The following is a 14,780-nucleotide window of genomic DNA, read 5'->3' as shown; positions in this document are numbered from 1 at the left end:
CCCTCCCCCCCCCTTTTTTTTTAAAATCTCAGCAAGTCATAGCTGTCTGCTGCTCCTCCTCCTCCTCTTGTGGCAGACAGTCTTACCCACTTTCTTCCTGAAATGTGTCTGCTGGGACTCCAGCCCAGGGCCTTGGATTGCCTAGCTGACACTTCTGGTCTCTTAATGAGACCTTTGGGAAGGGTGGGCCTCCCTGGAGCTCACGACGGCCTGGGTACTGTGCGTTTAGGGTGGGCTCGCCGTGCTCCCATGGTGTGCTCCCACGGTGTGCTCCCGGGAGCACATGTTCTCACAGTCTCTGTGCTCGCTGGCCCTGCCCTGTGTGCCTGCGGTGCGCCTGGAGCAGGCCACCCGGCTGGCTCAGTGAATTCTCTCCAGACTTCAGTTTCCGCTTGGGTCCCACCCTCTCTGTGGAGCGTCTTGACACATCTTGCCTCCAAGTTACCGTTTCCAGTGAGCTGCACCGTTCGGATGGAGTCAGGTGTAGCTTCCGGATATGTTTTTTTAAAGGCTAACAGTTTTAGCCATCGGTTTACGTGTTAAGTAGTCATTCATCAGTGTGTGTGTGTGTGTGTGTGTGTGTGTGTGTGTGTGTGTGTGTGTATTTGTTTGAGACAGGGTTTCTCTGTGTAACAACCCTGGCTGTCCTGGAACTCACTCTGTAGACCAGGCTGGCCTTGAACTCACAGAGATCCACCTGCCTCTGCCTCCCAAGTGCTGGGATTAAAGGCGTGCGCCACCACTGCCCGGCTGTCAGTTTCTATTTAATGTGCTGAGTTAAACATGTCTTGTCTTCTCACTCTCTTGTTTTGTTTTGAGATAGGGGCTCATGTAGCCTCAGCTGGCTTTGAACTTCATATCCTCCTGTCTCAACCTCCTGAATGCTGGAATCAGAGGTGTGTGCCACTGTGCTCAGCCTTTTCTTTTCTTTTTTCTTTTCCTCGCTTCCCTCCTCTCCTCTGTCCTCCCTGGAGATGGGGGGTCTCGTGATTTTACCCAGGCCGGCCTGGAACTCCTGGTTCAAGCAGTTCTCTAGCCTTGGCCTTCTAAGTGTTGGGATGATGGGTGCCTGCCACTATGCTCAGCAAGCATGTATTCGTGTCTCAAGGAAGAAGGTGACTTTTGGAGCTCTTAAGAAAACAAGTGTTTGTATCCAAATCTTTGAGATGTCCGGCCTGGCCTCACGTAGCCTCACCTGCTCTGCTGTCCTTGGCACTGAACTCTAAACCCACTGGCCTTTGTTCCAGGAAACTCAAGTTTCTGCCTTCACCCAGCGTAGCTCCGTCATGTCAGGTAAAGCAGCACTTCTGTGACCAAGACCTTCCTTCTGCACCTGCGCCAAGGAGGACCCTCCCAACCCGTTCCTCAGTGTTTGTTGGTCTGTTCCTCACAGACCATGTCAGGGCACACAGTATGAACTCTGCTGACGGGGAAGGGCATTTTTAAACTGACTGCTCCCCCCTGTACCTCCCTTTCTGGATGTAAGACTTTTGTTCCCTGTGTGTGCTCAGATCCAGCACAGTGCCTGATACCCAGTGGATTCAGTGGGTGCCGAACACGGACACTTTCTGTAAGACACACAGAGAAGTGTAGAACAGCAGTTTCATTCTGCTGCTGTAGTTGACCTGGCACATGTAGGCTTTGAGGGATCACCTGAGGTGCCCCTAGAGATAAAATTCATCCATCTAAGGCTCTCCCCCCACCCCCACTTCCCCCTTCCTTTGTCTGTTTTTGGCTTGTCTAAGAGTGATTTGAGGCAGTTAGAGTTCTTCATCCACAAGGAGGGCGAGGCAGATTGTGAGTCTGGCCTGTGGAATCCTAGACACTTGTTTTGGGACTCACTTTTGGGACACTCACTTTTTCCTAAACTCACAGAGTCATTTGTGAGAGACAGCCTGGGTTTCTGGCAGAGCGGAGAGAAGTCAGCCCAGCGCCTCCTCTGTGCTCTCCGGTCGGCTGCCATGTGCCTCTCTGGTCTCCTGAAGGCTGCTCCTGGGCTTAGCCTTCCTCTCTACTCCCTGTGACCTGCCTGTGAGAACCTGTCAGGAAAGAACCCGAGGGCTTGGTGAAGTCATGTCTGTGAAGGTGGGAAGAAGCTCTGTGTGGCCGGCGCTGAATCACTAATCAGACTTTCCTGGGTTCACTCCGCCCTGTTTGCCTCCTGCCGCCATGCTGCCAAAAATGCCGAAAGGAAATGCGGTGTCCTCCCCATCCCTTCTGGCTCAGGACCTCTGAACCCAGGCCTCCGACCCAGGTCCTGCATGTGCAGGGCCACCAGGTTGCAGACAGCATCTCCCAGAAGTGTCTGTCTGGGACCTCCCCTTCTGAGGTCTCCTGTGTATTCCTGCGTTCTCAGAGCTGTCCACACCCACGTCAGCCTGGGGAGGGGCTGATGAGGCTTCCTTTAGCAATTCCCTCCTCACTTGCTGACCAGGAACCAGGTGTGGGTGCCAGAGTTCTGAGTTCCAGAGGTGTATACCAAGCCTCTTTCTCCATCCACTTTTCCAGTGAGCCCTTAACCAGCTGTGGAGTCACCCTGGGGTGTCTTCCCTGCTCCCCAGCTCCCACTGGCTAGAGGTCCTTTTGAGGGTTCCATAAGGAAGTCTCTGTGGTTGGAACTGTGTCCATTTTCTTACAGTGTCGGAGCATCCTATTTGCCCTTAGTTTTACTTTTCGCTTCTTAAGAAGTATCAGGTTCCAACGCTAATATCACTTATGCCGCTGGCCGTTCTTGTGGTGCTGGGGATGGCACGCAGGCCTGGCGGCTGCTGCAAAGACACCCCAGCACAGATTGCACCCACCTCCATCCCTTTCACTTCGAGGACCGGTGGGTTTGTCTGACCTGGATATGGAGCTGCAGCACTCCGGAGCCTCCACAATTCTGCAGAGTCTCCTGGCTTCCCTGCCCTTTGCCCCCGAGAACTCTGTTCTTTCAGTGACACACACAGGTCCAGACTTCAGGCCAAGGTCACCAAGGTCACTTCCTCTCCGCTCACTGTTCCTCACAGAGAACCTCGGTGTCTGGGTCTGGGCTTGCTACCCTGTTTCTCTTCGCTTATTTTGATTCTCTGTTCTCTTCCTTTCCTCTACCCTCGGCTGAACTTGGCCGTACCTAACCTTCAGGGTCTCCTCAAATTTCCTCCTGTGAAACTTTGATTTATTTATTGTTAGCTGTGACACTGGGCTGGAACTCAGGGCCTGGCCTGTGCTGAGCAAGTGCTTAACCACTGAGCCACAGCCTCGGCCCATTCTGCTAATTTTTACAAGCATTTAAAATTTTTCTAAGTTTCAGTTAAGATTATTAAGTGATTCTAACTAGTGGAAGCCTGTTGTGTAGCATATATATATATATACACACACACACACACATATACATACATATATATACATATATATATATATGTATATATATGTTTGGGACTGAGCTTTCTCCTTCAACTATGTAGGTCCTAGGGATCAAACTCAGCTTGTCAGGGTTGACAGCATGGGCCATACTCACTGAGCCATCTCACTGTCCCCCTGTCTGTCTGTTTGGAACTGTTGTCAAGAGGTGTCTGTCTGTTCTGGGCCTTCTCATGCTGTGGGTGGTTAGTGTGCTTGTGTGTATGCAGGGGATTGGCCTGGGGGTCTACAGGGCAGGGTCATCATGTGTTACGGCTTGTGTGAACGGTGTCCTAAACATGTGCGCGCCGCTCTCCTCAGTGTGTAGAAACGCTGTTGTGAGTAACAGACTCGCAGCCCATGGGGAAAGGTTGGGCTCGTAGTCGCTCTTGAGTGTTGGGCAGTCCTCCAGTCAGCGGGCTGTAAGGAATAGCTGTCTGTCCCAGAAAGATAAGAAATTGCTGATGGCGAAAAGAAGTTCTTCTGCCAAAAAAGGCTGTATTCCATTGTGGTTATGCCTGTCTTCCCTGCACGGTGGGTTGCGAACCCTACAGTGTGACCTTTTCCTCGAAGAGTAAAGTCCCCCGAGTGCCGTGTGTGGCAGTGCCTAGTAGTCACAGTGCTGGATCATGTCTCAGGCCCTGCTTCCTCATTCCACTGGGGGATTTTTCCTGTTCAACTCATTCTTCTTTCTCTTCTAGTTTTTACAAATATCTCCTGACCTTCCTACTTCCCTGGGCTAGTCAAACTGGGGAGCAGAGTGTCTTAGGGAAGGTGGGGGACATTGAGAATTGGAGTTAGAGCATTGTGTCAGACAGATCTTTGAGGAGCTGGGGTCGGGACGAGCCTCCTGTGTGGGAGGCAGACTGCAGGGAGCATGCTCATGGCATCTAGTTCACCCTTCACCCTGTCCTCCTTGGGGAGGCGGTGTCCCCTCCTCTGGACAGGAGTCCCACACTGGCCGATTGAGAAAGCGCAGACTGCAGAGGTCAGGCGGCTTGCTGGACTCCTGGCTCTGAAGCTGCCTAGCTGGACAAAATCAGCTTGCTACTTTCTTCTCATCTGTAATTTGCAGACAACTGTAACTGCTCATTCCGCGGTTTCTGGATGAAGATAGACATAATTACAGAAGGCTATTTAGTGTATTGGTCCTAGACTTCCCGGGGTCAGGTTCCAGCTGGCTCACCCCTGTGTGACTTGGGGCAGGTTGCTGGATCTCTCTGTCTCTCCTTTTCTGTAGAACCATGCTGGCAATTGCCCCTCACTGTCGGTATTTTGTAAAGGCCCAATGGGCTGGGACACACACATGCTTCTTAATGCCCGTCACGTGTAATAAGTGATTTTTAAATGACCGGTGCTTTTTAAAGTTTTGTTTTGTGTAGAGAGGGTCTCATGTAACCCAGGCTGGCCCCACGCTAGCTTCATAGCTGAAGATGACCTTGAACTCCTGGTCCTTCTATCTCCACCTCCTGAGGGCTGAGATGGAGAGCTGAGACTATAAGCACTACCGTGTCTGCCTCGACACCGGCTGTTGTAGGTGCCACTGGTACCTACACAATCTGCACCATCCTCGTATTTAGGGACAGGAGAGTAGGCATGGCACCCCCCACATGTAGCAGGAAACTGCCCCAGAGTCAGGTAGAAGTGACTTGCCTAGAGCACTTCTTCTGATGTTGACATTGTGCTAATTCCAGGATCTTAAAAAAATCCCGGGTATTTCTGGGCATGGTGTTGCATGCCTTTAATTCCAGTACTCCCTGAGGCAGAGGCAGGAAGGTCTCTGTGAGTTCTTGGCCAGCCTGATCTACATAGTGAGTTCCAGGCCAACCATGGCTACACAGTGAGCCCTTGTCTTCAAACAAACAAACAAGGTATTATGGAAATCCTTGATGCCATACCTAAGCCAGATGTGCTGGGCCTGTCTCATAACCCCCACCTCCAAGGGTCTCAGGTTAGGCAGTTGAGGCCCACGTGGGCTATGTGAGGAGAGCCTGTCTCTAAAAAGCAGAGTCAGACAATCCATCATCTCTCAGGCACAAGGTGAGAGATCTCCGTCACCGGGTGCCCTGCCCCAGGATGTGGGCACAGGCCCGCTGCTGGACTTGTAGAGGATGCACACCCACACTGAGCCTCCCCCGGCTGCTTGCTGGCTATGGCGGGTCTTCTCTAGGCTGTTGACTTCTGTCTTACCCTGTCTAGGCTGGCCACTTTCAGCCGGGCTGTTATCCTCAGGCTCCGCAGCCAAAGCCAGAGCCCATGGCCGCTCTTTCCAAAGGCCTCTGAGTCTGGAATTCATCTGTGTAGAGCAATTCTTTTTTTTTTTTTTTAATGAAACGCAAGTCGTTGAACCTTGTCCTTTGTAGATGAAGTGAGAGTTACTTTCTGAGGACTGGCTCAGACTAGGAACCAGCTGCTCTTCAGTGGCTGCCGTTCGGTGAAGGAACAGCTTATCTGTGAAGCACGGTCCCACTCACACAGCCTGTTGTCTGGGATCGTCCTGTGTACATAGCGACGCGTGACAGCTGGCATAGGTTCAGGAGGTGTCACCTCACAGAGAGTCAGAGTTCCGTTGAGCTGATCCAGTTGACACCCTCTCCCACTCAGCCATGGCTGGTAGTGAGTGTGGACATGTGCCTTGTGTGGAGACAGTGAGCAAAACCCAAACATGTAGGTAACCCAGACACATCCACTAGTTACCAGGGCAGATGGTCTTGTGGTGACCTGGTGCTAGCCGTGGTGTCCTGTGTAGTGAGTGACGCCTTCGGTTGGCAGCTGTTAGAAATGACTGCAAGACTGGCTTAGGGGCTCATGCCTACCCAGAGTGTCATGGAGACGAAATCGCCATGCAAAGGACCTGATGGGAGGGGGCTGCTGAGGGACAGAGTGACAGCCCCATACAGCAAGCTGCCTTTCACGGCTTTGCCATCACAGGACTTCCTGCTTGAGCTGAAGCGGGGAGAGGCTGAGGTGGGTGATGTCCCCAGCTTTGTCCTTGTGAGACACAGAATCCAGCCCCAGGAGTAATGATGCCACTTCGTTTACTCTGCTTCAGTAGATGTGGCCTGGGATTGGGGAGCTGGCTCACCTCCCTTGGCCAGAAGTGTGTAAACAGAGTCTCAGGATTTCAATTGTATATTATAAATACAGTAGAGTGGGGAGCGTGCCCTTAAAATATGTCCCCAGGAACCTTGTGCCTGTATGAGCCTGAGCTGTTGGCCTGGTTGGTTAAGAGGCCCTCATCTGAAGTCAAGAGCACACTGCCTCTAAAGTGTTTTACTTGGGTCTGGGTTTAGGTGAATGGCGTGGAGATGGCTTTCCGGCCTCTCAGTGAGGCCTGGCTTTCCCCAGGCACCAACCCTGGGATGACGGTGGTCTGCACTGCACTGTAGAGGTTTGTGGGCCCAGGTGAGTGGGCAGTTTTACCTGAGCGCCTTGGGGTGTCTGAGGTTTGCTTGTTGTCCTCATTGCTTGGGTTCCCAGAGAGGGAGGCCAGTGCCTGGACATGTATGACAATTTGGATTTTGAGTGTCACCCCAAGGCACCCCCCTCCCAGTGTCAGAAGGCTTCATCACTGGCTTGAGGCACTATTGGAAGGTTGTGTAACCTGGAGACAGGGTGTCAGTTCTAGTTGTAGGAAATTAGGTCACTGGGGGCACGCTGGGTCCCTTTGCTTTCTGGCTGCCATGAGGTCAATGGATTTATTTCATCTACCTCACACTAAAGCTGTGATGTCTTGAAGCACCACAGGCCCAGTGATGGGGCCAAGTGATTGTACGTGCAAACCTTGGAAACCGTGAGCTAAAGAAGTGTTTCCTTCCCTTAGGTCGACTTTCTCAAGTCTTCTGTCACAGCGAAGGAAGGCTAACGCCATGGCAGGGTAAGGAATAGGTAAAATAGGCCCAACACATAGTAACAGTCACTCCGCCGTATTGCTGGGGGAGGTAAGGGTTGCCTGAGCTTCCTATGTTTGTCTGAAGTGTAGGAGAGCGAGATGATGTCACTGACATCTCAGCTGCCTTCCCGCGTGCTGGTGTCCCCAGCAGGGTCTTATCTAAACCTGGTGCTCTTGGGAATGTCATGGATAATGCATTAGCTAGAGAATAGTGTGTGTGTGTGTGTGTGTGTGTGTGTGTGTGTGTGTGTGTGTGCGCGCGCACTTGCTTTTCTGCTCCCTGAGCCAGGCTGAAGATGTGACTGAGTGCAGCTGTGTGGTGTGCCCTGTGCCGCCAAATCCACTCTTAGTTCTTTCAGAATGTCTTTGGAAACTGCTTGTTCCCGGTACCCTAAACTAGGTCTACCAGAATTGGTGCTCAGAATTTGTTAGGTGGTCCCCCCTCCGTTTTTTTGAGACAGAGTCTGTCTACATAGCCCTGGCTGTGCTGAAACTCACTATAAAGACCAGGCTGACCCCTAATTCATAGAGATCCGCCTGCCTCTGCCTCCCAAGTGCTGGAATTAAAGGCGTGCACCGCGACGCCTGGTTGATGGTATTCCCTTTTTAACCTTGCCTTCCCCGTGCTGAGGTTTTAATCCGGTCCACCTTCATTCCATGCTCACACCTGCTGGGTTCCATGTTCCTGGGCAACATCCTCTTCGCCTGGCTCTGGCCATGCTGCTGTGCCACTGTCCTCCCTGGCTCTGTGGGAACCACTGCCCTGCCCTCCCCAGCCCAGCGGGAACCACTTCCCTGTCCCTTGCCTGTGTGTGAGCTGTTCTGTCCTGGCCTCGGGGTCCTGACTCACTTGGCACGCCGTTGGCGCAGCGCTCAGAAGGGTGCCGCTGCTGTGCTGCAGCACTTAGGCTAATCTTCTCCTTGGTTGGGAGTGGTGCCTCACTCTCTGTGTGTGTCGTTGGGGGCTGTTTTACACTGAGCACGGAGCGGAGGCAGACACACGGTTGACAGACTTGCCACTCACTCCTGTAGTCAGTGGGGAAGGACTTGTTCCTGTTCCTGTAGGTCTTCTAGTTGGTCTCAGTTGGAATGTTCACGAACAGGCTTGTGTGGATCTGAGCGGTGCATCTTTGGGTGACCAGTGATGCTGGCTCCCTTTGCCCTGTGGAGGATAGTGAGGACCGGCCAGGTTGTGGGTGCAGTAGGATGGTGTGGTCCGAGCCACCAGTTCAGAGGTGACTGGCAGAGCTGAGTGTGGCGAGGGCACAGACCTTCCAGCTTGTTTTCTCCTCCCTGTCTGCTGCTCCTGTTATGTGGAGGCATGCTTGCCTCCTTCAGGAGCACCCAGGTGCCCATATTGGGGGGAGGGGTTGCAGGAATGGGCTGTGTGCTGAGAAGAGGCATTCATTCACCTTTAGAGCTCCGGCCTCAAACTCAGAGATCTGCCTGCCTCTGCCTCCCCAGTGCTGGGATTAAAGGTGTGAGCTCCCATGTCTGGCTAGTTGTCTTGGTTCAGTCAGATGAGGGATAGATTTGGAGTTAGCAGCCATGTCGGGAGACAGGGAACAAGAGTAGTGAGTGAGAGGCTGTCTGGGCCTGTTCCACATGGAGAAGGACCTCTGCCAAGGATGACTGCCCTGCTTACCCGGGACTGACCTACTCCCCCATGCCCTGGGAGTGCCAGGGCTGGCCAGCCCGTTCTCACCTCTCGCCAGCCCCAGTAGGAAGAGATGCTTGTGTGCAGTTAGTTTAGCCCTTCCTTTCTGGTACATTCTCACAGCAAGACTGTCAGGGCCATGCCTGTCTCCCAGTCACACCTCCTATCCTGTCCCACACAGCCCCTGTCTGCTCCACCCCCACGCTCTTTCCACCTTGGCTTCTTCATGCAGTCAGGCCCCTGGGTTTGGCCGAGCTCTGATCCACCTGCCCACAAAGCCACCTCCTGCTGTCTTTATTCTGCCCATGGCCCTCTGCAGGGAGTCCTCTGTACTGGATAAAAGCTAACGCATCCGTGGAGCCCTGAGCCCTCCCAGCCTGGCTGCCCTTCTCACCAACCCCATTACCTGTGGGGGACACACTGTCCCTTGTCCTGGTGGACCCATAGCTTGCCTCCTCATTCCTCTGTGTCCTGGCACTACTTTTCGGCCCTCGCCTTGCCCCCCTCCACAGCATGTGCGTGTGCGTGTGCACTTCTCACTAGGTCCTGGGTGTGCTTATGTGCGTCTCAGCTCCTGAGAGCCGAAGCTCCAGGGCGACAGGGCGTCCGCTGTTCTGCCCCTAACACGTGCCACTGAGGAGGTGGACAGCTAATGTTCGTTGAGTCCTTTATCGTGTGCTGTATGATGTATGCACACAGGTGTGGGTATGTGGAGGCCAGAGGGGGCCGTGGGGTGTTGTGTTCTCTCACTCTCTGCCTCATTCTCTCGAGACAGGGTCTTTCACTGCACCTGGAGCGTGGCTGGTAGCCAGCAAGTCCCAGCAATCTTTCTGTCTGTGCCCCTCCAGTCCACCCCACCCTGCCCTGTGTGGGGTTGCTGGATGTGTTTGGTCATGCCCAGCTAGAGATTTGAACTTACAACCTCATGCTTGTGTAGCAAATGCTCTCTACTGCTGGGCCATGTACACACCCCTGTTAGCTGCTTTTGTTGACTCTGTGTTGATCACATCCTAGGCCCTGGAGCATGCCTGCCTGCGCGCGCACACACACACACATATATACACATACCTATACAGAGGCGGAGCGCGCGCGCATGCGCACGCGCGCGCGCACACACACACACACACACACACACACACACACACACACGTGTATATACACTTACACACACAGAGGCGCTCACTGTCTAGTGGCAACGAGCAGTGTTGGAGATGGAGGGCTGAGGACTGCCGGGAGGAGTAGATTGCAGCAGCAGGCAGGAAGGGACTGAAGAGACCCGTCCTGCTGCAGTGTCCCCTTCCACAGCCCCAGGCCGGAACACACATTTGAACCCGAAGCATCTGTTCACTGCCCTTGTTTTCCTTCTGCTTCTCCAGGAGAGAGTGGAGGAAAGATGGGAGGACGCAGCTTCCTTGGCTAACCCCGGGCCTTGCTCCCCGAGGGCCTGTTACATCCGAATAGTCTCTTCTTTTCATCTCTCTTTAGGTTTTCTCTCCCTTTATTTATCTTTAGTTTCCTGTTCCGGAAGGATCCTGTTCACACACAGTTGCCGGCGTTTATTTCCTTAACCTATCCTCCCAGGGTGATGATAAGGTGGTGGGGTGAACTCAGGGCCTCACACACTCTAGGCAAGTACTCTGTCATAGAGCCACGCTCCTGCCTTGACCTCTCTGATTCTTTGCTGCCCCCTCCTCCACTAGCAGACAGCTACCTTGGCACGTGCCCCTCGTGTGCCCACCTTGGGGTCAGTCACGCCTGCTGGCCGCTGTGTGTTTGTGCTGTGGCCCGCTCCTCCAATGCTTGGCCAGAGTTCCCCTCCGTTTTTTGCATTAAAGAAGGGGACGTGTTCCAGCTTCAGCAGAATGTGGGTGAGGCTGAGGCGGCTGAGACTCACTGGAGAAGAAGACAGCCAGGCTGGGGCTCAGCCTGCTTTTCTCCCTTGTGTAATAGCTCCCAGTTATTGCCGTCATTGTCTCCTAGGAGTGAGTTCAGCTCGATCTTTGTTTGAGAGCATTGCCTTTTAAGGAACAATGTATGGACCGCATGGCCCGAGACCCTAAAGTAACCTTGGCTGGGTGGAGTCTCAGCTGCTGAGTTCGGGAGTTAGGCTGGAGGAGCTTCCTGGCTTTTCTGCAGGAGATGACCGCAGAAGGTAGGCCGCGGTACTGCCCCGCAGACTGAGTACCCCTCACCTAGATCCTTTGGGACCAGAAGTGTCAGGTTACCTTATGGTCAGGTGTGGCTGCTGGATCTCCAGCTGTCTTATTTCTGTCTTCCAGGAAAACAGAAGACAGATGTCTAGTCCATTTTCTGTACTTTATAAAGAGTAGAAGTTGAAAACTGCTTGTGGTGGTGTACAGCCGAGAATCAGGAGTTCAAGGTTAGCTTCTGCTACACAGCAAGATCAAGGCTAGCCTGGGCTACATGAGACCTCCCCCCCCAAAAAAAAAAGTTGTTTTTTTTTTTTTTTCCTGTCTGTTTTAATTTTGGTTCATGTTTCTGGAAGCCAAGAACCCTAGAAGTGGCATTGGTATTATCTCAGCATCTGGTGACAGCTTCCTGCCCTGTCATAACTATGAAGTCACTAATGCCACCATGGTGACACCAAGCACTTGGGCTTATCTAGCCTCAGTTACCCCCTGATGGCTCTGCCTCAAGGCTCATGAGCTTCTGTGTCCCAAGTTCGAACCATAGCAGGAAACAGATTTCTCTGGGGGATGTGGATGGTTCACATCTTTAAAGGATCTTTCTGGAAGGTACACCCACATCTTCTGTCTCATAGCCAGTATCTGTGCAACAGTCACGTTAGCCTCAAGGAAGGCTGGGAAATGCCATTTTATAACTGAGCAAGTTGCTAGCTGGAGTTCTCCTGTAGTGCTTGCTTCCTTGCTGGGGTTGGAGTGTTGAACATTGTCACTTCCTGCCCTGTGGGAATCCAGTTCTCCTTCCCTGTGTCCTGGGGACCTGGAAAGGACCAAGGTGTAGGTCAGTGCAGACCCACTGAGGCTGGCTGGCCTCACCCTTCTCCTTTGTCCTCCTCCCTTGCAAAGGTAAGTTGGAAACTGTAGGTGGGGTCTCCCTGGCCAGCAATGACAATGTCCCTCTGTCACTTCTACAGCTGTACTGTGATCTGTGAGAACAGGTGTCTTAGGTAGGGTTTCTGTTGCCATGAAGACACACCATGGCCATGACAGCTCTTATAAAGGAGAACATTGCATTGGGGTGGCTCACTTATCATGGTGGGAAGCATGGCAGCGTGCAGGCAGACATGGTGCTGGAGAAGGAGCTGAGAGTTCTTACATCTTGACCCACAGGCAACAGGAAGTGGTCTGGGACACTGGCCATGTCTTGAGCATATATGAAACCTCAAAGCCCGCCTCCATAGTGACACACTTCCTCCAACAAGACCACACCTCCTAATAGTACCACTCCCTTTAGGGGCCATTTGTGGTGGTATTGTGTTCCCCAAAATATTGTGCACCCTAATAAACTTATCTGGGGTCAGAGACAGAACAGCCACTAGATACAAAGGCTAGAAAATGGTGGCACTCACACCTTTAATTCTAGCACTCCAGAAGTAGAAATCCCTCTGGATCTCTGTGAGTTCAAGGCCACATTGGAAACGGCCAGGCATGGTGACACATGCCTTTAATCCCAGAAAGCGAGCCTTTGATCCCAGGGAGTGATGGTAGAAGGCAGAAAGATATATAAGGCGTGAGGACCAGAAACTAGAAGCATTTGGCTGGTTAAGCTTTCAGGCTTCTAACAGCACAGTTCAGCTGAGAGCCATTGGGATGAGGACACAGAAGCTTCCAGTCTGAGGAAACAAGACGACCTGAGAAGTTGGCCAGGTAAGGTTAGCTGTGGCTTGTTCTGTCTCTCTGGTCTTCCAGTTCACCACAATACCTGGCTCCAGGTTTGATTTTATTAATAAGAACTTTTAAGATTCATGCTACAGCCATTTTCTTTCAAATTACCATATTCCACTCCCTGGCCCCCAAAGACTTGTAGCTATATCATAATGCAAAAATGCATTCAGTCCAACAAGTCCCCATAGTCTTTAACAGTCTCAAACTTACTTAAAAGTTCAAAGTCTCTGCTGAGATTCATACAATCCCTTAACTGTAATCCCCTGTAAAATCAAAATCAAAAAGCAGATCACATACTTCCAATGTATAATGGCACAGGATATACATTACCATTCCAAAACACAGGGAAGGGAGCACAGTGAGGAAATACTGGACCAAAGCAAGACCAAAAACCAGCTGGGCAAACTCCAAATTGCATCTCCATGTCTGATGTCAAAGTGCTCTTCAGATCTCCAACTCCATTCAGCTTTGTTGACTGAAACACACTTCTTTCTCTTGGGCTGGTTCCACTCCCTGTTAGCAGCTCTCCTTGGCAGGTGTTCCATGGCTCTGGCATCTCTAATATCTTGGGGACTCCAAGGCAATCCAGGCTTCAACTCACAGCTTCATGCAATGGCCTCTCTACTAGGCCTCCATTCAGGGACATCCCTGACACACGTCTGGCCTCAGTGGCTTTCCTTAGTTGTGGAGGCAAATTCCATAACCCCTTCCTTCAATCCTTAACTCCAGAACCATGTGGATGAAGTTGCCAAGTTCGGTTGCTTACTGGAGCTGGAACATGGCCCCCTTGTTCAATGACATCTTTACCAACTCTCTGTTTTCAGTGGTTACCATCACTGCCTAAGCTTGGCTGTCTTGGAACTCACACCATAGACCAGGCTGGCTTCAAACTCAGAGATCTGCCAGCCTCTGCGTTCCCAGTGCTGGGATTAAAAGAGTGCACCATCACACCTAGCTCTAAGCTTTTCTTTAATTCCTTTTCACAAGTTGGAAATTTAGCTGGGTGGGATCTTGCCCTGAGGTCATCACTCCCTTTATTCCATTTCTTAATCTGTTTATCTCCAGCTCGATTCCACTTTCTGCTGCTCCTTTTCTCTTCAAATTTTACCTTTTCCTGCTCCTTTTCATTATAAATCTGTATAAGAGTGACCAGTAATAACCACACAACAGAGTCAATACTAGGCTGTTTTGGGATCTTACCCTGAGGTCACTATTCCCTTTAGTCCATTTCTTAATCTGTTTATCTCCTGGAACATAGGACTTAGCTCCATTCCACTTCCTGGTGCTCTTTTCCTCCTCAGCTTTCTCCTCCTTTTCATTATAAATCTATGAGCATGAACACTAGTAAGCACACAACAGAGTCAGTACTAGGTTGTTTTGAGATTTCCTCTGCCAATGGAATTAATCCAATCTCTTCACTTTAGCCTCAGGCAGACTCTTTGGGCAAAAAGCAGTCACTTTCTTCACCAAAATATCATATGAATGATCTCTAGGCACCATACTAAAATTCTTCACCTCTGAAACCTCTTGAGCCAGTTCAACTCATTCTCAGCACCACTGTCTTCCATGCTCCTACTAGTATGGCCCATTAAACAGTGCTTAAAGCGTTCCACTGCTTTCCCAGCCCAAAGTACCAAAATCCAAACAAAAACATGGGCAGGCCTATCACAGCAATACCCCAGTCCTGGTACCAATTTCTGTCTTAGTCAGGGTTTCTATTGCTGTAAAGACACCAGGACGATGTCAGCTCTTATAAAGGAAGACATTGCATTGGGGTGGCTCCATTACAGTTTAGAGGTTTAGTCCATTATTGCCATGGTGGGAAGCATGGCAGCATGCTGGTCGACATGTTGCTGGAAAAGGAGCTGAGAGTTCTTACTTCTTGACCCATAGACAACAGGAAGTGGTCTCTTTCACTGGGCATGGCTTGAGCTATGTGAGACCTCAAAGCCTTCCTCCACTGTGACACACTTCCTCCAAC

At 51.5% G+C, this 14,780-nt stretch overlaps 1 protein-coding gene across 13 annotated transcripts in view; it reads left to right on the top strand.

The window, feature by feature from the left end:
• The window catches only part of Mical3 (microtubule associated monooxygenase, calponin and LIM domain containing 3), a 211,163-nt gene that overhangs the window by 42,078 nt on the left and 154,305 nt on the right, over window positions 1-14,780 (top strand). For 2 of the 13 annotated variants that reach the window (XM_052721448.1, XM_052721449.1), the window contains exon 2: window positions 7,205-7,258. The exons of the other annotated variants lie outside the window; for them this stretch is intronic. The gene's annotated coding sequence lies outside the window, so the exon portion shown is untranslated. The remainder of the gene's footprint in view (window positions 1-7,204; window positions 7,259-14,780) is intronic. 13 annotated transcript variants of the gene reach the window in all.

This window comes from Peromyscus californicus, unplaced genomic scaffold (genome assembly GCF_007827085.1).
Source record: "Peromyscus californicus insignis strain IS unplaced genomic scaffold, ASM782708v3 Scaffold_6__1_contigs__length_162567912, whole genome shotgun sequence".
Taxonomy (NCBI): Eukaryota; Metazoa; Chordata; class Mammalia; order Rodentia; family Cricetidae; genus Peromyscus; species Peromyscus californicus.
This window is presented reverse-complemented; position numbering and strand designations above follow the sequence as displayed.